The sequence below is a fragment of the Pseudophryne corroboree genome, chromosome 2 (assembly GCF_028390025.1).
Source record: "Pseudophryne corroboree isolate aPseCor3 chromosome 2, aPseCor3.hap2, whole genome shotgun sequence".
Lineage (NCBI taxonomy): Eukaryota > Metazoa > Chordata > Amphibia > Anura > Myobatrachidae > Pseudophryne > Pseudophryne corroboree.
The window spans coordinates 387,397,114-387,422,190 of NC_086445.1; the positions used below are offsets into that span (position 1 = coordinate 387,397,114).

Here is a 25,077-nt window from a genome sequence, read left to right on the forward strand (position 1 = left end):
TGCACCCAACAAGTTGGGTGCTCCTGCGTCTAAACAGACGATTGCACGTTGGATATGTAGTACAATCCAACTTGCACATTCTGTGGCAGGCCTGCCACAGCCTAAATCTGTAAAGGCCCATTCCACAAGGAAAGTGGGCTCATCCTGGGCGGCTGCCCGAGGAGTCTCGGCATTACAACTTTGCCGAGCAGCTACGTGGTCAGGGGAGAACACGTTTGTAAAATTTTACAAATTTGATACTCTGGCTAAAGAGGACCTGGAGTTCTCTCATTCGGTGCTGCAGAGTCATCCGCACTCTCCCGCCCGTTTGGGAGCTTTGGTATAATCCCCATGGTCCTGACGGAGTCCCAGCATCCACTAGGACGTTAGAGAAAATAAGAATTTACTTACCGATAATTCTATTTCTCATAGTCCGTAGTGGATGCTGGGCGCCCATCCCAAGTGCGGATTGTCTGCAATGCTTGTACATAGTTATTGTTACAAAAATCGGGTTATTACTGTTGTTGTGAGCCATCTGTTCAGAGGCTACTTCGTTTGTGTTATCATACTGTTAACTGGGTTCAGATCACAAGTTGTACGGTGTGATTGGTGTGGCTGGTATGAGTCTTACCCGGGATTCAAGATCCTTCCTTATCGTCCGGGCACAGTACCTAACTGAGGCTTGGAGGAGGGTCATAGGGGGAGGAGCCAGTACGCACCATGTGACCTAAAAGCTTTTTTAGATGTGCCCTGTCTCCTGCGGAGCCCGCTATTCCCCATGGTCCTGACGGAGTCCCAGCATCCACTACGGACTATGAGAAATAGAATTATCGGTAAGTAAATTCTTATTATTTCATTTCTGTTTTCTCTAACATCCTAAGTGGATGCTGGGGACTCCGTCAGGACCATGGGGTTTAGCGGCTCCGCAGGAGACAGGGCACAATAATAAAAGCTTTAGGATCAGGTGGTGTGCACTGGCTCCTCCCCCTATGACCCTCCTCCAAGCCTCAGTTAGATTTTTGTGCCCGGCCGAGAAGGGTGCAATCTAGGTGGCTCTCCTGAGCTGCTTAGAATAAAAGTTTAAGTTAGGTTTTTTATTTTCAGTGAGTCCTGCTGGCAACAGGCTCACTGCTACGAGGGACTTAGGGGAGAGAAGTAAACTCACCTGCGTGCAGGATGGATTTGCTTCTTAGGCTACTGGACACCATTAGCTCCAGAGGGAGTCGGAACACAGGTCTCACCCTGGGGTTCGTCCCGGAGCCGTGCCGCCGACCCCCCTTGCAGATGCCGAAGTTGAAGAGGTCCAGAGGTCCAGAAACAGGCGGCAGAAGACTTTCAGTCTTCATAAGGTAGCGCACAGCACTGCAGCTGTGCGCCATTGTTGTCAGCACACTTCTTACCAGCGGTCACTGAGGGTGCAGGGCGCTGGGGGGGGCGCCCTGGGCAGCAATGTATTATACCTTTTTTATGGCTAAAATACATCACATATAGCCCTTGAGGCTATATGGATGTATTTAACCCCTGCCAGATCTCACAAACTCCGGGAAAAGAGCCCGCCGTTTTAGGGGGCGGGGCCTATTCTCCTCAGCACACGGCGCCATTTTCCTGCTCAGCTCTGCTGTGAGGAAGGCTCCCAGGCTCTCCCCTGCACTGCACTACAGAAACAGGGTTAAAACAGAGAGGGGGGGCACTTATTTGGCGATATGATTACATATGTGAAAATGCTATAAGGGAAAACACTTGTATAAGGGGTTGTCCCTGTATAATTATAGCGTTTTTGGTGTGTGCTGGCAAACTCTCCCTCTGTCTCCCCAAAGGGCTAGTGGGGTCCTGTCCTCTATCAGAGCATTCCCTGTGTGTGTGCTGTGTGTCGGTACGTGTGTGTCGACATGTAGGAGGACGATGTTGGTGAGGAGGCGGAGCAAATTGCCTGTATTGGTGATGTCACTCTCTAGGGAGTCGACACCGGAATGGATGGCTTATTTAGGAATTACGTGATAATGTCAACACGATGCAAGGTCGGTTGACGACATGAGACGGCCGGCAAACAAATTAGTACCTGTCCAGGCGTCTCAGACACCGTCAGGGGCTTGTAAAAACGCCCATTTACCTCAGTTGGTCGACACGGACACTGACTTCAGTGTCGACGGTGAAGAAACAAACGTATTTTCCTTTAGGGCCACACGTTACATGTTAAGGGCAATGAAGGAGGTGTTACATATTTCTGATACAAGTACCACAAATAAGGGTATTATGTAGGGTGGGAATAATCTACTTGTAGTTTTTCCTGAATCAGATAAATTAAAGTGTGTGATGATACGTGGGTTTCCTCCGATAGAAAATTATTGGAGGTATACCCTTTCCCGCCAGAAGTGAGGGCGAGTTGGGAAACACACCTTAGGGTGGATAAGGCGCTCACACGCTTATAAAAACAAGTGGCGTTACCGTCTCCAGATACGGCCGCCCTCAAGGAGCCAGCTGATAGGAAGCTGAAAAATATCCTAAAAAGTATATACACACATACTGGTGTTATACTACGACCAGCAATCGCCTCAGCCTGGATGTGCAGCGCTGGGGGGGCTTGGTCGGATTTCCTGACTGAAAATATTGATACCCTTGACAGGAACAATATTTTATTGACTATAGAGCATTTTAAGGATGCATTTCTATATATGCGAGATGCGCAGAGGGATATTTGCATTCTGGCATCAAGAGTAGATGTGATGTCCATATCTGCCAGACGATGTTTTTAGACACGACAGTGGTCAGGTGATGCAGATTCCAGACGGCACATGGAAGTATTGCCGTATAAAGGGGCGGTCCATCGGACCTGGTGGCCATGGCAACAGCTGGAAAATCCACTTTTGTTACCCCAAGTCACATCTCAGCAGAAAAGGACACAGTCTTTTCAGTCTCAGTCCTTTCGTACCCATAAAGGCAGGCGGGCAAAAGGCCAGTCATATCTGCCCAGGGTTAGAGGAAAGGGAAGAAGACTGCAGCAGGCAGCCCATTCCCAGGAACAGAAGTCCTCCACAGCTTCTGCCAAGTCCGCAGCATGACGCTGGGGCCATACAAGCGGACTCAGGTGCGGTGGGGGGTCATCTCAAGAGTTTCAGCACGCAGTGGGCTCACTCGCAAGTGGACTCCTGGATCCTACACGTAGTATCCCAGGTGTACATTGGAAATTCGAGACGTCTTCCCCTCACAAGTTCCTGAAGTCTGCTTTACCAACGTCTCCCTCCGACAGGGAGGCAGTATTGGGAAAAAATTCACAGGCTGTATTCCCAGCAGGTGATAATCAAAGTACCCCTCCTACAACAAGGGAAGGGGTATTATTCCACACTATATTGTGGTACTGAAGCCAAACGGCTCGGTGAGAGCTAAAAGATTTGAACAATTACATACAAGGGTTCAAATCAAGATGGAGTCACTCAGAGCAGTGATAGCGAACCAGGACGATATGGTGTCACTGGATATCAGGGACGCTTACCTACATGTCCAAATTTTGCCCTTCTCACCAAGGGTATCTCAGGTTCGTGGTACAGAACTGTCACTATCAGTTCAGACGCTGCCGTTTGGATTGTCCACGGCACCCCGGGTCTTTACCATGGTAATGGCCGAAATGATGATTCTTCCTAAAAGAAATATGGACGTTTTCCTGATAAGGGCAAGGTCCAGAGAACAGTTGGCGGTCGGAGTAGCACTATCTCAAGTAGTTCTACGACAGCACGAGTGGATTCTAAATATTCCAAAATCGCAGCTTTTTCCGACGACACGTCTAATGTTCCTAGGAATGATTCTGGACACAGTCCAGAAAAGGATGTTTTCTCCCGGAGAAGAAGGCCAGGGAGTTATCCGAGCTAGTCAGGAACCTCCTAAAACCAGGAAAAGTATCAGTGCATCATTGCACAAGGGTCCTGTGAAAAATGGTGGTTTCTTACAAAGCGATCCCATTCGGTAGATTTCACGCAAGAACCTTTCAGTGGAATCTGCTGGGAAAATGGTCCGGATCGCATCTTCAGATGCATCAGCGGATAACCCTGTCTCCAAGGACAAGGGTGTTTTCTTCTGCGGTGGCTGCAGAGTGCTCATCTATGAAAGGGCCGCAGATTCGACATTCAGGACTGGGTCCTGGTGACCACGGATGCCAGCCTGAGTGGCTGGGGAGCAGTCACACAAGGAAAAAAATTCCAGGGAGTGTGATCAAGTCTGGAGACTTCTCTCCACATAAATATACTGGAGCTAAGGGCAATTTACAAGGCTCTAAGCTTAGCAAGACCTCTGCTTCAAGGTCAGCCGGTATTGATCCAGGGGACAACATCACGGCAGTCGCCCACGTAAACAGACAGGGCGGCACATGAAGCAGGAGGGAAATGGCAGAAACTGCAAGGATTCTTCGCTGGGCGAAAAATCATGTGATAACACTCTCAGCAGTGTTAATTCCGGGAGTGGAAAACTGGGAAGCAGACTTCCTCAGCAGGCATAACCTCCACCCGGGAGAGTGGGGACTTCAGCGGGAAGTCTTCCACATGATTGTAAACCGTTGGGAAAAACCAAAGGTGGACATGATGGCGTCCCGCCTGAACAAAAAACTAGACAGATATTGCGCCAGGTCAAGGGACCCTCAGGCAATAGCGGTGGACGCTCTGGTAACACTGTGGGTGTACCAGTCAGGGTATGTGTTCCCTCCTATGCATCTCATACCAAAAGTACTGAGAATCATAAGAAGGAGATGAGTAAGAACGATACTCGTGGTTCCGGATGGGTCAAGAAGGACTTGGTACCCGGAACTTCAAGAGATGCTCACGGAAGAACCGTGGCCTCTACCTTTAAGAGAGGACCTGCTCCAGCAGGGGCCTTGTCTGTTCCAAGACTTACCGCGGCTGCGTTTGACGGCATGGCAGTTGAACGCCGGATCCTGAAAGGGCATTCCAGATGAAGTCATCCCTACCCTGGTCGAAGCCAGGAAGGATGTAACTGCAAAACATTTTCACCGCATTTGGCGAAAATATGTTGCGTGGTGTGAGGCCAAGAAGGTCCCTACAGAGGAATTCCAACTGGGTCGTTTCCTACATTTCCTGAAAACAGGACTGTCTATGGGCCTAAAAGTAGGGTCCATTAAGGTTCAAATTTCGACCCTGTCGAATTTCTTCCAGAAAGAACTGGCTTCAGTGCCTGAAGTTCAGACGTTTGTAAAAGGGGTACTGCATATACAGCCTCCTTTTGTGCCCCCAGTGGCACCTTGGGATCTCAATGTTGTTTTGAGTTTCCTAAAGTCACATTGGTTTGATCCACTCACCACTGTGGAATTAAAATATCTCACATGGAAGGTGAAGATTCTATTAGCCCTGGCTTCAGCCAGGCGTGTGTCAGAATGGGCGGCTTTATCATATAAAAGCCCTTACTTAATTTTTCATTCTGACAGGGCAGAATTGAGGACTCGTCCTCAATTTCTCCTTAAGGTGTTTTCTGTTTTTCACATGAACCAACCTATTGTGGTACCTGCGGCTACTAGGGACTTGGAGGACTCCAAGTTACTTGACGTTGTCAGGGCCCTGAAAATATATGTTTCCAGGACGACTGGAGTCAGAAAATCTGACTCGCTGTTTAGCCTGTATGCACCCAACAAGATGGGTGTTCCTGCTTCTAAGCAGACGATTGCTCGTTGGATTTGTAGTACAATTCAGCTTGCACATTCTGTGGCAGGCTTGCCACAGCCAAAATCAGTAAAAGCCCATTCCACAAGGAAGTGGGCTCATCTTGGGCGGCTGCCCGAGGGGTCTCGGCTTTACAACTTTGCCGAGCTGCTACTTGGTCAGGGGCACACCCTGACTGAGGAGGACCTGGAGTTCTCTCATTCGGTGCTGCAGAGTCATCCGCACTCTCCCGCCCGTTTGGGAGCTTTGGTATAATCCCCATGGTCCTGACGGAGTCCCCAGCATCCACTTAGGACGTTAGAGAAAATAAGAATTTACTTACCGATAATTCTATTTCTCGTAGTCCGTAGTGGATGCTGGGCGCCCATCCCAAGTGCGGATTGTCTGCAATACTTGTACATAGTTATTGTTACAAAAATCGGGTTATTCTTGTTGTGAGCCATCTTTTCAGAGGCTCCTTCGTTGTTATCATACTGTTAACTGGGTTCAGATCACAGGTTGTACGGTGTGGCTGGTATGAGTCTTACCCGGGATTCAATATCCTTCCTTATTATGCACGCTCGTCCGGGCACAGTATCCTAACTGAGGCTTGGAGGAGGGTCATAGGGGGAGAAGCCAGTGCACACCACCTGATCCTAAAGCTTTTATTTTCTTTATCATCCACTAGGGGTCACTGGAGTACTCTTGGGATATGGACGGGCGTAGCCCGAACAAAGGCACTGAATATTTAAATTTAGGCCTCCCCCCCCCCCTCCATATCCCCGAGTACCTCAGTGTACTCTCTCAGTGTTTTTTCGGTGCTCACAGCACGAACATTGGCTTGTGGTATAACCACACTTGGATTTTTATTTTTAATTTTTATTTTTAATTTTTATTTTTACACTTAGCACATCCCTTCCCAGTTTCTGGAAAAACATGGGTCCGGGATAGTGCCGCTGCACGGGCAGCGAATGGCGTGTCGGTCCTCACAAAGAGCACCCTCACAGCCACAGGCGCTACAAGCAGCGCATGGCGTGTCGGTCCTCACAAAGAGCACCCTCACAGCCACAGGCAGACACTGTCTCCTACTGCAACTGGACGGAGCTTACACAAAGAAGCCCCGTCACAGCCAGGATGAAAGCCCCGTCACAAACTGGACGGAGCTTACAGGAGTGCGGCACTACAAGGTATGGTGGGGGGTCAGGGCGGTCAGCTCACGCTGCCGCCCTGCTGTGTGGGGAAAGCCTTTATTGTTACGCCGCTTTGCCCACCGCTTATAGCGCGGCAGGATACCCCGCTGAACGAAGAGAGCGGCCGCACGTCACTCACAGACGCCGGCCGCTCTCCCAGCCACTGTACCAGAACTCTGCCTCTGTAAAGCGGCCGCACGTCATTCAGACGGCTCTCCCAGATCTCTGCCTCTGTAGAGCGGCCGCACGTCATTCACAGACGCCGGCCGCTCTCCCAGAACTCTGCCTCTGTACTCCCAGCCACTGTACCAGATGCCACTGTACAGCGGCCGCACGTCATTTACAGACGCCGGCCGCTCTCCCAGCCACTGTACGCGAGCGCCGCCCAAGCAGCCACTCTGCGTACCCGGGTCTAAAGCTCCGAGCGGCCGTACGTCACTAAAGACGCCGGCCGCTCTTCCAGCGCTGCACCCGGCCACTGCTGTATGAGGCGCCGCCCGTTCTTCCGGCCCGGCGCACTATACCAGCGCTCCCCGGGTTTCCCTAGGCTCCCTGCACTCGCTTCCGGCCGCTGCACAGGGAGAAGCTAAAAGCTACATCACAAGCAGCGCGGCTGCAGGGGGGTGACGGTGAGTAAAGCCCATAGCAGCAGCAAAGGTTGCATGGGTTAAGAGACTGCTCAGTTTAAATAAGCAGCAACAAAGGCTGCTTGGAAATAAGATACATCACTGCAGGCAGTGTTGAGTAAAACCCATAGCAGCAGAAGGCTGCAGGGGTTAAGAAACTGCTTAGTGTTTAAACAGTTAATGGAATAACTGGAAGGCTAACTAAAGAATAAGGCTGCATAATGTATTGTAAACTGCATTTTACTGTATAATACATCTGTAACTGTAGAATAGGCTATTAAGCCTATATTTAATGTATAATAGGCTATTAAGCCTATAGTAACACTGCAGCAGGTAACCTGTCCTGTGATTTTCAGTGGAAGCATGGCATGACGGTCATTTTAATCATTGCTGTTCTTACAGGTTATAATTCCAGAACATTCCGCCCATACACCTATACTCCACAAGGAGGCGCAGGGGTGTTAGTGGGAATTTTTTAGTTCAGTTTTCACATAAGTTAGCCATGTAATCTGTATTTCTACTTAATTCTAGAACATTCCTGCCCTACATCTCTAAGCCACCAGAGGCGCAGGGAAGTTAGTAGGAATTTGGTTCGGGTTTCATATGCCCATGTGAACTGCTTTTCACATAAAGAATACTTTGATTTCTCTTCATATCGAATAAATCTTTCGTTTTTTGCTAAAGATTTCCGTAGAGAGAAACAAGCTTGAGTTTCATATGAATATGCTGTTCAGCAATAACATATATATATATATGCCACATAATAACTTCATTAAGTCGTGCAAGTGTCTGTCTATTGCCTATTATGGTGTCTGTCTACATAGCGAGTACGGCTATAGTGCAGACTAAAAATAATTTTAAAAATCCTATGTTAACATTGGCAATTCAAATTTAAAGAGCGGTAACATCGGAGTCTCGGAATGACTCCGCCAGCTCTAACAAAAGACAGTCTTTCCAAAGGGGCCAATTTCCCTTTGGGTACCAGAGTGTTTATTTCACTGGTCTTATAATTTAATGCACGATTCTATGTCAAATTCACACCGATAACTACGAGTGAGAACGGTACATTAGCCCAGCACTCAGATAGTGCGGGGGGGTTTTTAACAACATACATAATCGTTTCCAAAAGGACGCGATCCACCATTGGTAAATGATTTTCTGTCAAACATTATACAAACCCAGGATACATTTGGGTCACTAGAATCTATGTATGAAACAATGACGATCACTGGTAAAACAAGCTGCAGAGTATATCTGTAAAGCTTCTGCTAACGCCGGTTAATTTCATTGTCGCTAGTTAAGCGCGACAAGGCCAGAGCTTGTTTGCTCATAAATTTAATATACTTGTAACGGTATTTTATCCCTTTATGATATTCAGCCATTACCGCATACAGTATACTTGTAACGGCGTTTTATCCCTTTATAAGAAACAGTCACGCATTGTAACGACAGGACGTTACAGTCAGCAAGCCAGTGGTTTAATGACCTCTTTTACAATTGTGGAAGCGCGTCTTTACATGTTACATTTGCGAGGTTTCAGGACTTCAACTCATACATGTCTCAGCTATTTACAGCTTAAAGTACAAAACTGCCTCTGTCGAACGGTTTGGCAGGTTGTCATTTAGTCTTTGCTGGTTTATAAACCAGGCAGTAGTACGCCAACAGAGTCAGAGTTACTTATTCACCTCTGTTTCAGCAAGACCAAACAGCTCCGTCGCAATATCAAAAGTCATTTACTACAGTTAGAAAATGGATTTTCTGCGGTTAGTATTTGCTTATTGGAGCCACAAAATTTGCATAATTGCATTTGATCTTGACAATGCGTATTTACCCAGTCCGGTTTGTTCATCACAGGTTCTAGCGTTTGCAAATCGCCACAACCATTAACCATTTCATATCTACCGTTGCTTATCGCTTTGGGTATTTACCAAAGTGATGTTGGGATGATAGCTCATCTCACATAAGAACTCTGTCTCAACAAAGTTCCTCTAACTTGCGCTACTAAGGTATACTGCGGTAGCAGATCAAGTTCGAAAACAATCGCATCTAATTCCGTCTAAACGATGTCAATTCCTAGGTAAGATTATAAATACGGTAAATCAAAGACTTTTACCTACTACACCAGCAAGAACAAATGTACATCTAGTAATTAGTGCAAAACACGCACACTAGCGATACATTGGTGTATTCACCTATTAAGAATAAAGATGTGTTTTCAATTTAGTTCGCCACCCTTCACTCGCGTTTCCCACAGAGGGACAAGGGTGCATATACTCTGGACGACAGTCGCAGAGGGTCAGGATTTGTAATTAAAATCAGCGACAAAGGTTCTAAAACACGACAGATTGCTGTCGATAAATGTCCTAGAACTCTGTGCATTTTACAATGCAATACATGATTCGCTTTCAGTCTGACCAGGGAGATACTCTGGTTTCTCTTCAGAACGAATAAATCTTTCGCCTTTCACTAAAGATTTCCGTGGAAAGGAACAACCGTGAGTTTCATGTAAATTTTTGATGCCTGCCTCACGCTGGCCTTAAGCAGTCAAACAAGGCAACGGCAGTTGCATACACAACAACCAGTGAGAACCAAGAAGCCGCATGGCAATGCAGCAGGTAACTCAAATCCTCAATGGCTCAGAACACCATTATGTGAAAATGTCAAGAGATCATTCCGTGACTGGACATCTGTTAGACAGATGATCTCACCCGTCAGGATTTGGATACTGAAAACTGGACATTCAATCCAGAGGTGTTTCATATGTGAGTCCACAGAAGGGGGTTACCCTCAAGTATACATGATGGCATCTCGCCACAATTAGAAAAGCTCAGTATGTGTACAAAACAGATCAAAAGGGCAGTGGCGGTGGAGTCTCTCACATTCAGGGGATCATTCAGCATCGTGTATCTGGCTCCACCATTTTCCGCTGCTCTCTCCGTTGCCAAAACGGATCATAAGACAGTTTGTCACAGTCATACTGGTGGTATCTCATGGGTTTCGGAGAAGTTTGCTTCTCGAATTTTCAAGGAATACTTGCACACGATCTTGGCCCGCTCATAATACGTCCAACCTGTTACATCAGGGAACGTTAGTTTACCCATAGTTACCTATGTACCTATTATCTATGTACCGCAGCTGCGGTTGACGGGGTGAGGGTTCAGACCGCCCTCTTAAGAAATAGAGCATTACAGTATCGGTTATACCAACCATGTTACGAAATAGTAAGCCGCTTAAGGCAGCTCATTATTACAAAATTTCGTGTGCTTACATAGGTTGTTAACATCGGAAGTTTCCAACATCATCCTTCAAGTTACCCGTATTCTGTTAAACGGGATGGGATGGAAAACTGCGTTGATCTGCACTAAGAGTGCAGGTATCTGTGTGGTAAACTTATTTTCAAAGACGTTTGCCTCTGTTTGCGTCTGTACACATCTTTCTACAAGGTGTCATCAAAGTTCAGACTCTATTTATCCCACCTACAGCGCCAGGCGACTTGAAGTTGGGTTCAGATTTCTTACAGTTTTCATATTTTGAACCCTTTCAACAAATGGGAATTAAGTTTCTCACTTTGGAAAACAATTTTTGTCTAGCCTTGGCTTCGGCAAGGGTTTTGTTTTCATATTTGGGTGCCTTGTATTCCAAGCCACCGTATTTGAGTTTTCTCATAACAAAGCAGATCTTCGGACGAATCACGCTTTCGTATTCTTCACATCAATATACCAATAGGGGTTCCTGTGTGGACAGCACATTCTAGAATTCTGAATGTGGTACACGCATTACGCGTTTATATATGTCCCGAACGTCAACAGTACGTGATATGAATACGTTGTTTGTTCTCTATGATACTGCCAACTGGGGTTAGCCAGTTTCTCAGCAGACATTATCCAGTTGGGTAATAATAATGACTAAAAGTCAGGCTTACGTTAAGGCTAAGTTACAATTGCTTACGTCAGTAATAGTTCATCCCACAGGTTCGGTGGGAATGTCACACCCAGGGGGTCGTGGAGCGTCTAAAACGCGCCTATATAGCCTTCATAGCCTTCATGTGCACCACGTTTGTGCACGTTTACACGTTATAAATGGTGGCGCCATCAGCATCTAGCTTTGGGCTGCCTACTGTTACAAGTATCAAACAGCTCTCCCGCCCACGAGGGAAGCTTTGGTACGTCCCAAGAGTACTCCAGTGACCCCTAGTGGATGATAAAGAAAATAGGATTTTGGTACTTACCAGGTAAATCCTTTTCTTTGAATCCATAGGGGGCACTGGACGCCCACCCAGAGCAGTTTTACCTGGGTTGTTTTAAGCTCAAGGGAGCTTAGGGTAACAAGTTTTACTTCATTGATATTAAGCTCAGAGGAGCTTATGGTAACACATTTTCACCGATTGGTTCAAATTATAAAGTTCTATCGGTTATGGTGTCAACTGTTTAGTTGACAGTAAGGTTATGGGTCAACATTGTTGTTGTCCGTTATGTTATAGGTATTCTCCATTGTCAACCTCTCTATATCGTTCCTGTTCGCTCAGTAAAAAACACTGAGAGAGTACACTGAGGTACTCGGGGATATGGAGGGGGGGGGAGGCCTAAATTTAAATATTCAGTGCCTTTGTTCGGGCTACGCCCGTCCATATCCCAAGAGTACTCCAGTGCCCCCTATGGATTCAAAGAAAAGGATTTACCTGGTAAGTACCAAAATCCTATTATTGTGCCCTGTCTCCTGCGGAGCCGCTAAACCCCATGGTCCTGACGGAGTCCCCAGCATCCACTACGGACTACGAGAAATAGAATTATCGGTAAGTAAATTCTTATTTTTTTTTTCCCCCACTTGGTTCCTAAATATTCAGCACATCAGTGGGAAAAAAACTCAGGACATTATTGAAGACCTATGATTTTGGGACTGTTTTTATTATGTACATTTCATTTTTTTGGATACAGCGGAACATTAGCTTTTTGGGATAATATCTATATTTATCTATACATGTGTAAATGTGGACAAGCACCAGGTCTTTGTGTACTGTTTTTTAGTCAGTGTCACTCTTCAGTAGGTTTTCTACTCCATGGCAGCATTTGTTTGCATTATTTTGGGTTAATATCATTATTGACTGAAAGCAGAGAATGGTTACCTGCACTGAAAGGCTGTCTGATCTAAATTACCACAGCAGAAAAACTCAACCTATTAAAAAGCACCCTGACTTCCCATTAGTATCTGGGTAAAGAGGAGGGATGAGCGAAGTGCCAAAATCCTAATGGAGGTTCTGTACCCAGTTTCTTGGATGAGAGAGAATGTTGTCTTTCTCTAGCATCCATAAGGGATATTGAGGGAATCTAGTATGATGGGGTATGGACGGGGTCCAAAGGAGCCAGTACACTTTAAATTTCTTCAACTGGCTGTGCTGGCTCCTTCCCTCTATGCCCCCTCCCACAGGCAGTTTAGAAAAAAGTGCCCTCAGTAGAGGATGCACATCTCTGAGAGCTCCAGAGAGTTTTCTTCAATTATGTTTTTCTGTTTGTTATTTTCGGTATGCTATTTGGGTAACAGCATACTGCACTGTTGGAGTTAGGGGGGGGGGGGGGGCGGCGGTCACCGGACACCGGACTTACGAGGTGCAGAGCCGCTTCCCCGTTGCAGGTCCTGAGGGGTGGTTGTTCAGCGGGGCACTGCGCCTTGGCTGTCACAGCCGCAGCACACCGCTAACGCTGCCTGAAGGTGACAACGGTGGTGAGTGCACACCGTAGGCCCCGCTAGGGGGGTCCCCCGATTCAAAGTGCGGCTGACCACGGGCACGGCGTACGGGACCCTCCCGGGGGGTTCTGCTGAGATCCCCTGTGTAGACTGGCACAAAAATGCTATGACTAGCACTTGTGCGTTTTTAAGCTATGTGGAGATTTGCCAGTATAAATAAATCAGTGTAACTCTGGCGCCATTGGAGGGGGCGGAGCTACATCAATGCGGGACCAGAGGTGTTTTGGCGCCTTCCACTGCTTACTGCAGCCATTCTCAGCACACACAACGCTTCCTGACTCCTCAGCTACGCTGGATATCTGGTACAGGGTGTAGCAAAGGGGGAGAGCCGCTTGTGTACACTCTGGGTCCTTTTTAGGACAGGAATTGTTAGTGTTTACTGTAATATAGTGAGCTGGGGCTGTACAGCTCAGGGTGTGCTGGTGTCGTCCTCTCTCTCTGTCTCCTCACATACAGTAGGGCAGTCTTGCAATATAACGGTCTGTGTATGTTATTGTGCTTATTGTGAAACATGGGTGTAAACAAACTGCAGTGTATGTCACACCAGATTCTCCATTATCTACTGATTCTGTTTCCTGTGAACAATGCAGCCAATCTTCACAAATCAGTGAAGGGACTGGGGTAGGGGGTCCAGAGCCCCACTGGTCAGGGTCCCTTAAAACTATGAAGTCCGATATGTCATCCCAGCTCACTGCTAATGTGCAGAAGACTCCGCTACTACAACAAGCTGTAACAGATTTAGCTACTAGGGCAGATGCAGCACAAGCTCCCCCCCCTTCCCCCCCTCTCATGCAGGTCCACAGAAGCGTGGGTTACCTGCTCTACTCTCTGATACAGATGATAATACACAGGAGGATAGGGATGACTTGGATCCTGATTCTGCTCAGGGTATTGAACCCCTAATTCTGGCTATACGGGACATGTTAAAGCTCCCTCTAGAGAGCACTGCGTCACAGCAGTCATTTTTCTTTATACAAAACAAGCCTAATGTCACTTTCCCTGATTAAACAGAGTTAGATGACCTATTCAAGTTGGCCTGGAAAAATCCAGACCAAAAATTCCAAGTGTCCAAAAAAATTTTGCGCACTTTTCCATTTGCTCCTGAAGATAGGAAATTTTGTGAGGAACCGCCTGGGGTTGATGTATCAGTCTCTCGCCTGTCCGGAAAGGCGATGCTGCCTGCCCCGGGCTCCTTTACCATAAAGGATCCTGGGGATAGGAAGACAGAAACTACACTCAAACCTATTTACATGGCAGCAGGTGTATCAGAAAGGCCGGTCATTGCAGGTTGCTGGATGACCCATGCCATTCATTCCTGGGCCACTCAAATTCAGGGGGCCTCTCAGGAGATATGTTCTTGGTTACTATGGTGACCCTCCTAAAACACATTCAGGACACTACACATGTCCTCTGTGATTCACTGATGGAGATGGGGAACATTAATACTAGGACTTCTGCCATGGCAGGGCCTTGTGGTTGCATCAGTGGATTGTGGACGCAGAATCCAAACCTAGTGTGGAATCCCTCCCCTTTTCTGGGAAATGGCTCTTTGGGGTTGAATTGGATACCTGGATTTCCATAGTTATGACTGGGAAAACCACGTTTCTCCCCTCTGGGGCCCTGCCAGCGAGACGCTCCAACCCGGTGTCATCTGTCCAGTTCTTTCGCTCGCATAGATTTCGATCTAAGGCCAGAGGTGCCTCCAATGCAACTAGAGCCACCAGAGTTAAGTCCAGAAAGCATGCAAGCACCAGCTCTCAGGAACGGACCACCAGTTCTGCTTCCACTAAGGCCTCAGCATGACGGTGCCCACCCACCCTGAGGGGATCTCGAGTAGGGAGCTTGACTGCGTCACTTCAGCCGCGTCTGGGAGACCTGCCAGGATACCTTGGTAAGAAATCTCGTTTCTCAGGGCTACAAGCTGGAGTTCGACAGTATTCCTCCCCAACAAATTTTCAAATCAGGCTTACCAGCTTTGGAGGATGTGTAAGTTACGTTGCAACAGGTTATCCAAAAGTTGGTCCAGTCCCACGTCATTGTTCCAGTACCAATACCGCAACACGGCAAGGGGTTTTTCTCCAACCTATTTGTGATGCCGAAACCGGACAGTTTGGTGAGACCCATTTTGAATCTAAAATCCTTGAATCCTTATTTGAAGGTGTTCAAGTTCAAAATGGAATCCCTGCGAGCAGTGATTGCGGGCTTGAAAGAACAGGAATTCATAGTCTCCTTGGATATCAAGGACGCCTACATCCATATTCCGATTTGGCCACCTCATCAGGCGTAGCTGAGGTTTGCCCTGTTGGACAATCCCTTCCAATTCCAGGCACTGCCCTTTGGCCTGTCCACAGCCCCGTGGGGTATTCACGTAGATGATGGCGGAGATGATGTTCCAACCCCGAGTCTAGGGGGTCAATGTTGTCCATTACCTGGACGATCTTCTGATAAAAGCAAGATCCAGGGAGCTTTTATTGCTGATCGACCGCACTGTCCACCTTCTGTCACGCTATGGGTGGATACTCCACTTACAGAAGTCCCATCTGAAACCAACTCAGAGGCCCCTATTCCTGGGGATATTGCTGGATACTGTGGCCCAGAAGGTGTTCCTACCAGAGGACATGGCGAGAACACTTCAGGAGATGGTCCGCATGGTGCTCCGACCTACTCGAGTGTCCATCCATCTTTGCATAAGATTGTTGGGAAAGATGGTCGCCTCATACGAGGCAATCCAGTATGGGAGGTTCCATGCCAGAACAATTCAGTTGGATCTCCTGAGCAAGTGGTCCGGATAACCTCTACACATGCATCGGATGATTCGGCTGTCGCCTCAGGCCAGGATTTCCCTCCTGTGGTGGCTACAGTCCAGGATTGGACCCTCCTCATGAGGGATGTGAGTCTAATGCCTCCTTACAATCAACATTATGAAACTTCGGGCGATGTACAATGCTCTGCTTCAGGCCTCTCCTCTGCTCATGGATCACGCGATCCAGGTACAGTTGGACAACGCCACGGCGGTGGCATATACTGTATCAATCGACAAGGAGGGACAAAAAGCAGAGCCTGCATGCGAGATGTGTAGAGGATACTCCTCTGGGCGGAAAGAAATGCAAGAGCTCTGTCAGCAGTCTTCATTCCGGGTGTGAACATCTGGGAAGGGGACTTCCTGAGTCGTCGCAATCTCCACCCGGGGGGAGGGTGGGGGGAGAGATCTCCACCTGCAGTTGTTCCAGCAGGTCATCAACTGGTGGGGCTGCCCGCAGATAGACTTGGCTTCTCGTCTCAACAAGAAACTTCCCTGGAACTGCTCACAAACCAGGGACCCTCGGGCGAGGGCAGTGGATGCACTGGTGTCGCCTTGGCCTTACCAGCTGGTCTACCTATCTCCTCTGCTTCCACAGGTGCTAAAGAGAATCGGGAATCAAAGAGTCCGGGCAATTCGGATTGTCCCGTGGTACGTGGATCTTCTGGACATGTCCGTCGAAGACCCATAGCCCCTGCCTCTAAGTAGTGATCTTCAACAGGGACCGTTCGTCTACCCGGACTTACAGCGGCTTTATTTGACGGCATGGAGGTTGAGCGGAACATCCTAGCTCACAAGGGCATTTCCAAAAAGGTTATTGCTACCATGGTTCAGCCAAGAAAACTGGTGATGTTAAAACACTATCATATCTGGAGAAGATATGTCTCTTGGTGCGAGGCGTTTCACTTGGGACGTTTCTTACGTTTCCTGCAGGCTGGTGTGGATAAAGGCTTACGTCTGGGTTCCATTAAGATCCAGATTTCAGCCCTCTCCATTTTCTTCCAGAAGAACTTGGCAGTGTTTCCAGAAGTTCAGACATTCTCGCAAGGGGTACTCCAAAAAACTTTAATAAAGATATACACCTGGCGCCGTCATTAATCAGAGTTAGAGCAGCTAATCTCTGGGAATTAATCCCAATATCCCCTAATAACAAAAGCAATATAAAAATAATAAGACCGCTTTTGACTTTGATTTGAATATCGATAATTAAAACATATTACAATACGTAGATACTGGCCAGCATCATAAAATTCCACATATAACACACACAAAATATATATGTTATATATGTCATCACGTGTTGATGCAGAAAGCAATATATTGGAATGGCCACCCGCACTATGCACATTCGATATATGGAACATCGGAGGAATGTATCCAAGGGGTGCTAGGCACCCATCATCCAGCCATATAATTCAGTGTCAACAATCGAATTTGGATAATCGTACGATGGTAGCTGTAGAACATATCAAAAATACATCACGAGGGGGGGATCGTTTTAGCCTACTTTGTAGGCGAGAAGCATACTGGATTTATAGGTTGGACACATTGGTGACAGGTGGCCTTAATGATATGGTAGAACTTAATGGTGTGTAAGGCGTGTGGAATAGAAGTAGAATTATGCTGTATGTACGCTTATTTCTCTTACGTCCTAGAGAATGCTGGGGACTCCGTAAGGACCATGGGGTATAGACGGGCTCCGCTGGAGACATGGGCACTCTAAAGACTTTAGAATGGGTGTGCACTGACTCCTCCCTCAGTTAGATCCTGTGCTCAGAAGAGACAGGATGCACTGCAGGGGAGCTCTACTGAGTTTCTCTGAAAATACTTTTTTGTTAGGTTTTTTATTTTCAGGGAGCACTGCTGGCAACAGGCTCCCTGCATCGTGGGACTGAGGGGAGAGAAGCAGACCTACTTAACTGATAGGCTCTGCTTCTTAGGCTACTGGACACATTAGCTCCAGAGGGTCGGAACACAGGTCTCATCCTCGCTGTTCGTACCGGAGCCGCGCCGCCGTCCTCCTCACAGATCCGGAAGATAGAAGCCGGGTGAGTATAAGAAGAAAGAAGACTTCACAGGCGGCAGAAGACTTCAGATCTTCACTGAGGTACCACGCAGCTGTAACGCTGCGCGCCATTGCTCCCACATTCACACACACTGACGGCACTCTAAGGGCGCAGGGGGGGCGTACTGGGCAGCAACAATTACCTCAAGGGACGCTGGCTGACATTATATACTGCGGAGGCAATATATTAGAAAACCCCCGCCAGTGTAAAGAATTTGAGCGGGACCGAAGCACGCCGTTGCGGGGGCGGAGCTTGATCCTCCAGCATTAACCAGCGCCATTTTCTCCACAGCACGCTGCAGAGAAGCTGCTCCCCGGACTCTCCCCTGCTGAGCAAGTACAGAGGGCAAAAACGAGGGGGGGGGGCACATTTAATTGGTGCAGTGAGTGTATTATTGATCTATAAAAGCGCTGTACAGACTGGGATTTTGTTCCAGTGGCGCTGGGTGTGTGCTGGCATACTCTCTCTCTCTGTCTCTCCAAAGGGCCTTATTGGGGGACTGTCCCCATAATTATTATCCCAGTGTGTGTGGGGTTGTCGGTACGGGTGTGTCGGCATGTCTGAAGCGGAAGGCTCGTCTAGGGAGGAGGTGGAGCAGATGATTGTGGTGTGTCCGTCGGCGCCGCCGACACCTGATTGGTTGGATATGTGGAATGTTTTAAATGCAAATGTGACTTTATTACATAAGATTGGACAAAGCAGAGTCCAGGGAAATAGCAGGGAGTCAATCCATGGCTTTGACTGTCTCACAAGGCCCTACGGGGTCGCAAAAACGTCCCCTTTCCCAAGTAGCAGACACTGATACAGACACTGATTCTGACTCCAGTGTCGACTATGATGATGCACGGTTACACCCACGGGTGGCCAAGAGTATTCATTATATGATTATGGCTATAAAGATGTTTTGCACATCACAGAGGACCCCTCTGTGCCTGACACGATTGTATGTATGTTTAAGGAAAAGAAACCTGAGGTAACGTTTTCCCCATCACATGAGCTGAACGCCTTATTTGAAAAAGCTTGGGAAACTCCAGACAAGAAACTGCAGATTCCCAAGAGAATTATTATGGCGTATCCTTTCCCCTCACAAGACCCACGGTGGACAAGGCTTTGACGCGCTTGTCCAAAAAAGGTGGCACTACCATCTCCAGACACGGCAGCACTCAAGGATCCTGCTGATCGCAGACAGGAAACTACCTTGAAATCGATTTATACACATACGGGTGCCTTGCTCAGACTGGCAGTAGTGTTGGCATGGGTGGGTAGCGCAATTGCAGCATGGGCAGATAACTTGTCATCTGACATTGACACCCTAGATAAGGATAGCATTTTATTGACCTTGGGTCACATTAAAGACGCAGCGTTATATATGAGAGAGGCTGCGAGAGACATTGGGCTGTTGGGTTCAAGAGACAATGCCATGGCAATTTCTGCTAGGCGGTCCCTGTGGACCCGCCAATGGACGGGTGATGCCGATTCAAAGAGACATATGGAAATTTTACCTTACAAGGGTGAGGTTTTATTTGGGGAGGGCCTCGCGGACCTGGTTTCCACAGCTACCGCGGGTAAGTCTTCTTTTTTGCCTTATGTTCCCCCACAGCAAAAGAAAACACCTCAATATCAGATGCAGTCCTTTCGGTCGCATAAGTCCAGAAGGGGTCGGGGCTCTTCCTTCCTCGCCAGAGGTAAGGGAAGAGGGAAAAGAACGCCTGCTACGGCTAGTTCCCAGGAACAAAAGTCCTCCCCGGCTTCTACAAAATCCACCGCATGACGCTGGGGCTCCACTGAGGGAGTCTGCGCCGGTGGGGGCACGTCTTCGACTCTTCAGCCAGGTCTGGGTTTAGTCGGATGTGGATCCTTGGGCGATCGACATTGTATCCCAAGGCTACAAGCTGGAGTTGCCAGCTTCTTCCCCAGAGAGGGAAATAGTTTCAGCTGCCATACAAAAGCTGTGTCAACAACAGGTGATTATCAAGGTTCCCCTGATGCAACATGGGAAAGGGTACTATTCAACCCTATTTGTGGTCCCGAAGCCGGATGGCTCGGTCAGACCCATTCTGAGTCTAAAATCCCTGAACCTGTATTTGAAAAAGTTCAAATTCAAGATGGAATCTCTCCGGGCAGTGCAGTGATCTCCAGCCTGGAAGGGGGGGATTTTATGGTATCACTAGACATAAAGGATGCATACCTTCATGTCCCCATTTATCCCCCTCATCAGGCGTACCTGAGATTCGCTGTACAGGATTGTCATTACCAGTTTCAGACGTTGCCGTTTGGGCTTTCCACGGGCCCGAGTATTTTCACCAAGGTAATGGCGGAAATTATGGTGCTTCTGCGCAGGCAAGGAGTCACAATTATCCCATACTTGAACGATCTCCTGACAAAAGCGAGATCGAGAGATCAATTGCTGAAAAGCGTGGCTTTCCCCCTGAGAGTGCTGCAGCAACACGGCTGGATTCTAAATCTTCCAAAGTCGCAGTTGATAACGACGACTCGGCTATCATTTTTGGGCATGATTCTGGACACGGAAAAGAAGAGGGATTTTCTCCCAACGGAAAAAGCCCAGGACCTCCAGGACATGGTCAGAGACCTGCTAAAACGGCTTGTCTACACATCAACGTGCTGGAATTAAGAGCCATATACAACGGCCTACGGCAAGCGGAGAATCTTCTTCGCGACCTACCCGTTCTGATTCAATCGGACAACGTCACAGCCGTGGCTCATGTAAACCGCCAAGGCGGGACAAGGAGCAGAGTGGCAATGGCGGAGGCCACCAGGATTCTTTGCTGGGCGGAAAATCATGTAAGCGCTCTGTCAGCAGTTTTCATTCCGGGAGTGGACAACTGGGAAGTAGACTTCCTCAGCAGACACTATCTCCATTCAGGAGAGTGGGGTCTTCATCAAAAAGTTTTTGCAGAGATAACAAGTCGTTGGGGACTTCCTCGAATAGACATGATGGCGTCACGCCTCAACAAGAAGCTTCGTAGGTATTGTTCCAGGTCAAGGGACCATCAGGCAGTGGCGGTGGACGCCCTGGTGACACCATGGGAGTTTCAGTCGGTCTGTGTTCCCTCCTCTTCCGCTCATCTCAAAAATATGGGAATCATAAGACGAAAAAGAGTGCAGACAATACTCATTGTTCCGGATTGGCCCCGATGGGCCTGGTATTCAGATCTTCAGGAAATGCTCACAGAAGATCCGTGGCCTCTTCCTCCCAGGGAGGACCTGTTGCAGCAGGAACCCTGCGTGTTCCAAGACTTACCGCGGTTACGTTTGACGGCATGGCGGTTGAACGCCAAATCCTAGCTAGGAAAGGTATTCCGGGGGAAGTCATCCCTACTTTAATCAAAGCTAGGAAGGAGGTAACGGCGAGACATTATCACCGTATCTGGAGGAAATATGTATCTTGGTGTGAAGCCAAGAATGCTCCTACGGAAGATTTCCACCTGGGCCGTTTTCTCCACTTTCTACAGACAGGAGTGGATATGGGCCTAAAGTTAGGCTCCATTAAGGTGCAGATTTCGGCCCTATCAATATTCTTTCAGAAGGAATTGGCTTCTCTCCCAGAAGTCCAGACTTTTGTAAAGGGAGTGCTGCACATCCAGCCTTTTTTTGTGCCCCCAGTGGCACCATGGGACCTTAACGTGGTGTTACAGTTCCTTAAATCACCCTGGCTTGAACCTCTTCAAACAGTTGAATTAAAATTTCTTACTTGGAAAGTGGTCATGTTGTTGGCCTTGGCATCTGCGAGGCGGGTGTCCGAATTGGCGGCTTTGTCTCACAAGAGCCCCTATCTGATTTTCCACTCGTCCTCAATTTCTGCCTAAGGTGGTTTCGTTGTTTCATATGAACCAACCTATTGTGGTACCGGTGGCTACGGGGGACGTGGAGGATTCCAAGTCTCTTGATGTAGTCAGAGCCTTAAAAATTTATGTAGCCAGGACGTCTCGTTCGTAAAACAGAGGCACTGTTTGTCCTGTATGCGTCCAACAAGGTTGGCGCTCCTGCTTCTAAGCAGACTATTGGTAGCTGGATCTGTAACACAATTAAGCAGGCTCATTCTACGGCTGGATTGCCGTTACCTAATTCGGTAAAGGCCCATTCCACTAGGAAGGTGGGCTCTTCTTGGGCGGCTGCCCAAGGCGTCTCGGCTTTACAGCTTTGCCGAGCAGCTACTTGGTCGGGTTCAAACACTTTTGCAAAATTCTGCAAGTTTGATACCCTGGCTGAGGAGGACTTCATGTTTGCTCAATCGGTGCTGCAGAGTCATCCGCACTCTCCCGCCCGGTCTGGAGCTTTGGTATAATCCCCATTGTCCTTACGGAGTCCCCAGCATCCTCTAGGACGTAAGAGAACATAAGATTTTAAACCTACCGGTAAATCTATTTCTCCTAGTTCGTAGAGGATGCTGGGCGCCCGTCCCAGTGTGGACTAATTTTCTGCAAGGCTTGTATATAGTTGTTGCTTACATAAGGGTTATGTTACGGCTTAGATCAGTCTTTGGCTGATGCTGTTTTTGTTCATACTGTTAACTGGTTCGTATATTCCATGTTGTACGGTGTGGATGGTGTGGGCTGGTATGCATCTTGCCCTTAGATTTACAAAAATCCTTTCCTCGTACTGTCCGTCTCCTCTGGGCACAGTTCTCTAACTGAGGTCTGGAGGAGGGGCATAGAGGGAGGAGCCAGTGCACACCCATTCTAAAGTCTTTAGAGTGCCCATGTCTCCTGCGGAGCCCGTCTATACCCCATGGTCCTTAGAGTCCCCAGCATCCTCTACGTACTAGGAGAAAAAGATTTACCGGTAGGTTTAAAATCTTATTTTTGGTTTCTTATACTGGGTGGTATAAGGGACTGTAAAGGGTCTATTATGGAGCATATAGACTATTAAATATGAGGATCTATAGAATTAATTATGATTTTTTTAAAATATACATAAATAGAGTTTTTTTATATTATTGGGATGAATTTTGAGGTATTGATCCTTAACGATATGGTAATACTAAATGGAGTAGAAATTGTCGAGATTAGAAATATAATTATGTTGTCTGTTTACGTTAATCATGAGAACGTATAAGGGGAGATTTAAGAGTTTTTAAAGGGCCAATTGCTGGCTATCTAGATTACTAAATATGAGGATGTATAGAATAATTTCGAGCTTGTGTGTGTGTATATAGTTATATGTATGTATATAGATATGTGTATGTATATAGATGTAGATAGAGATATATATATATATATATATATATATATATATATATATATATATATATATATATATATAGAGAGAGAGATGGAGAGAGAGAGATAGAGATAGATAGATATGTGGATATGTATGTATGTATAGAGATAGATAGATAGATATGTGACACCAATGTGATTAATATCACAGATGTATTCTGTCCCCCTGGTATGTGAAAGATTTGAGACACACCAGGAGGACAATCAGTATTATAAGTAATCCATCCCTTATCTGTAGGTAAGTCACATGATTACCTTGACCTTTGACACCCCCCCCTTAATGCCGTCTGAATGATTCTGAATTACTTCTATGTAAAAAAATAAAAAGCTGTTTTTTGTTAATTCTAATGTAGGTTAACCTCCTTAATACTTTTTAAATCATATTTATTACGTAGAATGGTTTATTATATTAATACTGTGGATGATTGAATTAAATGTTTGTGCCGCAACTGTTGTGCATCAGGTCGTTAAAGGGGTTTAAATAGATCCCACATTGAGATTGAGTTTTACTTCTGATGAAGCTATGTGACCGTGCCTAGGGAAACGCGTTAAGTGCTAAGCTGCCATCACCAAATGTGCTCCATTATATGAGGATCCGGATATGGACTTTTAATATTTATTCCTTGCCTTTGGAACTTTCTCTGAGGCACTGCAATACTACAACATTGATTTGAGAGACCCAGCCTTTGCCTAATCATCACAGCTTGCCTGCTGTTAATTTTCAAGCACCTGGAAGTCTCCATCGCCATGGGTAACACCAGCTGTATTTAACATCACTATTCCCCAGGGAACTGTATCTTTTCAGTCCGGGATCCCTTGTGGACACACACTAGCAGCTACTTTATATTCTGCTCTCCATTTTATTTCTGCCCAAATTACATTTTTTTATTAGAATTTAAGTGTTATGGTACACATGTTGTCTAGTCAATAAATTGTTTACTTATTTTAAAATTCATCCACGTTTGTTTATTAACATTGGAGAAACATCAACCAGTACACTTCTCTCTTCTGTGTGTGTGTGTGTGTGTGTGTGTGTATGTATGTATGTATGAATATATATGTGTGTGTGTATATGTATGTATGTATATATATATATATATATATATACACGTGTGTATGTGTGTGTGTGTATATATATATATGTGTGTGTGTGTGTGTGTGTATATATATATATATATATATATACTGAGTTTTCACACCATTGTGGTTATTTTAGAGGTAATGATCACACAGTCTAAAGTAACAATTATAAGAAAGAGAGAACAAAATAACCAGAATGATAATTTTAGAGTACAAAATATAAAATAACCATAATAGATAGTATAAAAATGAAGATTAAAATTAAAATAAAATATTTATGATGGCTATTAATTTATGTTATACTGTATGCTGCCGTTTCTCATAATGGAGGTTCACGGAGGTCCGGCAGTATTAAATATTATGATCAGGTTATAATTACTACTTTTATTGTCATCTGTGTGAATTATATTAGTGCCACTAGATAGCGCAGTTTTAATGGTAATGATGTCGGTTGTGCAACACTAGTGTGTATAAGAGTTGTATTGGATGGAAATACTATATGAAACAGTTAATTTGTAAAAAAAAAATTAAAGTATGGGGCGCCAATGTTATAGGATAAAATAGATTGGATTTATATAAATATGGATCCCGGGGAGCTGTTTCCAATGAATGGTAATGAAAACGAGGCTTGGGTTAAGATTTCCTTGAGCTGCACATGCTCAAAAAGCGTAACTGAGAGTGAGGCTTGGCCCGCATGGTGAGTGTGCATGCGCGGACC

The 25,077-nt window shown here is 46.6% G+C and overlaps 1 protein-coding gene, 1 non-coding gene and 1 pseudogene across 11 annotated transcripts in view; all 3 read left to right on the plus strand.

Moving 5' to 3' along the window:
• Positions 1-25,077, plus strand: part of HERC2 (HECT and RLD domain containing E3 ubiquitin protein ligase 2) — a 618,496-nt gene that overhangs the window by 309,213 nt on the left and 284,206 nt on the right. The gene's annotated exons all lie outside the window — the stretch shown is intronic.
• LOC135054177 (U5 spliceosomal RNA) lies at positions 8,066-8,173 on the plus strand (annotated as a pseudogene).
• On the plus strand, positions 9,854-9,967 carry LOC135054115 (U5 spliceosomal RNA). The gene has a single exon (XR_010243366.1). It is a non-coding gene; the product is annotated as a U5 spliceosomal RNA (small nuclear RNA).